At 51.5% G+C, this 2,234-nt stretch overlaps 1 long non-coding RNA gene across 1 annotated transcript; it reads right to left on the bottom strand.

The window, feature by feature from the left end:
* Window positions 1–1,071: 1,071 nt before the first annotated feature.
* LOC136547473 (uncharacterized) lies at window positions 1,072–1,540 on the bottom strand. The gene is made up of 3 exons (XR_010781568.1): window positions 1,428–1,540; window positions 1,245–1,346; window positions 1,072–1,136 (listed from the first exon to the last, which is right to left on the bottom strand). It is a non-coding gene; the product is annotated as an uncharacterized lncRNA (long non-coding RNA).
* Window positions 1,541–2,234: the final 694 nt, after the last annotated feature.

The following is a 2,234-nucleotide window of genomic DNA, read 5'->3' as shown; positions in this document are numbered from 1 at the left end:
CGTCTCCACTACCCGGGCGCGAAGGGTTTTCTCCTCTTTCTGATGCACTTGACGCTCCGTCTCCAACTCAGCCCGGAGGAGGTCAAGATCGGCTTTCAGAGCGTCCACCTCCGAAGACAGCTTCCTCTCATTCTCAGATGAGAAGAAGAAGCCAGAATGATCGCGAGAGAAAGACTGAGCAAAAAAGAGGCAAAGAGAGACAAGACGTAAGGGTAAAAGAGAAACAAACACGCAAAAAGAAATAGCAATAAAACCTACCTGAAGTTTCTCACCAAAAGAAGACGCAAGGGTCGACAAGCTCCCCCAGGCTGCGGTCAGCTCCGATAACCGATGAGTGGCATCAAACTGTTGCACCACGTCACCAGAAATCGAAGGGCCGCCGGAAGCAAGAGAAGGGGAAAAAGAAGCCGGCTGGGGTGAAGCAGGAGCGACCAGAGCAACCTCCAGGGAAGCCGGAGCTAAACCCCCAGAAGAACCCGGCGCGACGGCCACAGTTACCTCCGGAGCGACCAAATCCGCGACTCCGCCAGGTAGCTCTGAAGCCCCCGCCGCGACTTCATCAACAGAATGTTGCGAGTCTCGAAGCTCAGAACTCGTTGGCATGACGGGAGGCGGAGAAGAAGTCGATGAAGAAATTAGAGAAGACGAAGCACTGAAAAGTGATAAAAGGAAACACCAATAAGAACCAGAGGGAGGAAGATAAAAGCCAAAAAGATGAAGCAAGAATCTACTCACCCGACTACTTTTTTCTTTGCGAAGCCAAGAGAAGGCCTCGCAGGGGGAACCACGACGGCGAAGACGTCCCCGCCGCCCAGCGACGGGAGCGGGACAGCCGACAGCGGAGCCGCGGAAGAAGTCGGGGCTGGAGCGGTGGAAGAAATCCACACCGAAGGAGCAGTACAGCTCGGGGCAGAAGCAACCAAAGAACTCGACCCCGGAGCTTCGGAAGAGGTCGGCGCGAGAGCCTCGGAAGAACTCACGCCTGACCTCCGATTACTTCAAAAAGTTCAAGACTAAAATTAAAAACAAAGAGGAAAAATTCAAGCCGACAAGAATATGAAAAACGACTCACCGCCGCATGATGAGAGGAACTTCATCATCCTCTTCTTCCTCAGCCAGCGAAACCAGAGCACCCGCTGAAAAAGAGATGAAAAGTACTCGGTTCAAGAGAGAAACATGAAAATAAAAGAACAAGGAATACTAAATGTGCTCACCTAAGAGCATGCTAGCAACAACTGGAGTACCTGAGGGAGTACTTGGTTTGCGAGGCTTCTTGGAGACAGGCAAGCCAGATGAGGACCCGTCCATTCGCCCCCTCTTCGGGACACTGCGAGGACCGCGAGGGACTAGACGAGGAACATACTCTTCATATACATCATCAAATCTGAAAGAGACCCCAGGAAGGGCTGTAAAAGTTTGAGACTTACTAATTGCAGAAGTACCGGCTGAACGATCCCCAGCCTCCGCCACAGCAGGGAGAACATCAAGGGGGATCGGATCAACAAAGTTCCGCCCAAGCACCTACGAAAAAAGACAAAACACCAAGACAAGGAAAAACTAAGCAAGAACGGACGCAGAAAGAGTACTTAAAGAACTCAAATAAAAAGAAAAAGGAGAATAGGCAACTCACAGCCGGGGGCGGGTTGTTGGCCGAGTACTCAGGGACGGCAGGAGGAATGACGCTCACTCCTTTCAACATCTTCTGAAGGCGCTCGAGTACCTCCTCACCGGTCAGCTCAAGAGCTGGGACCATGCGCGAAGGATCCTCGGCCCCAGAATACTCAAAGCCGAGATGTTCTCGCTCTTTCAAGGGCTGAACCCGGCGACGAAGGAAACTTGAAACAATACCAAAGCCGGTCAAACCTTGCTGTTTCAGCATGCTAATTCTATCAAGGAGTGGCTGGATCGCTTGAATCTCAGCAGGTGACTCAAGCTTCTTGTCCCATCGGTCATTAACCACGGGACCAGATCCGGAGTGAACGACAAGAGAAGGGATCAAATTGGCGGCGTAAAACCACTCGGCACGCCAATCTTTGACAGAATCGACCAAGTCGTAATCAAAAAACTTGATTTTAAGACCCTGGCGAAACTGAATCCCGCAACCGCCGAGGGCACTGGTTTCCTCACGGCGGGGTTGAGGTTTCAGGCGAAAGAAAAAGCGAAAAAGAGAGAGAGAAGGAGGGATCCCAAGGAAGGCTTCACAAAGATGAACAAAAACGGAAAGATGGAGAACA

Source organism: Miscanthus floridulus, chromosome 3, assembly GCF_019320115.1.
Source record: "Miscanthus floridulus cultivar M001 chromosome 3, ASM1932011v1, whole genome shotgun sequence".
In the NCBI taxonomy this organism is placed as follows: Eukaryota; Viridiplantae; Streptophyta; class Magnoliopsida; order Poales; family Poaceae; genus Miscanthus; species Miscanthus floridulus.
Note: the sequence above shows the minus strand (reverse complement) of the source record. Positions and strands in the feature narration are given on the sequence as shown.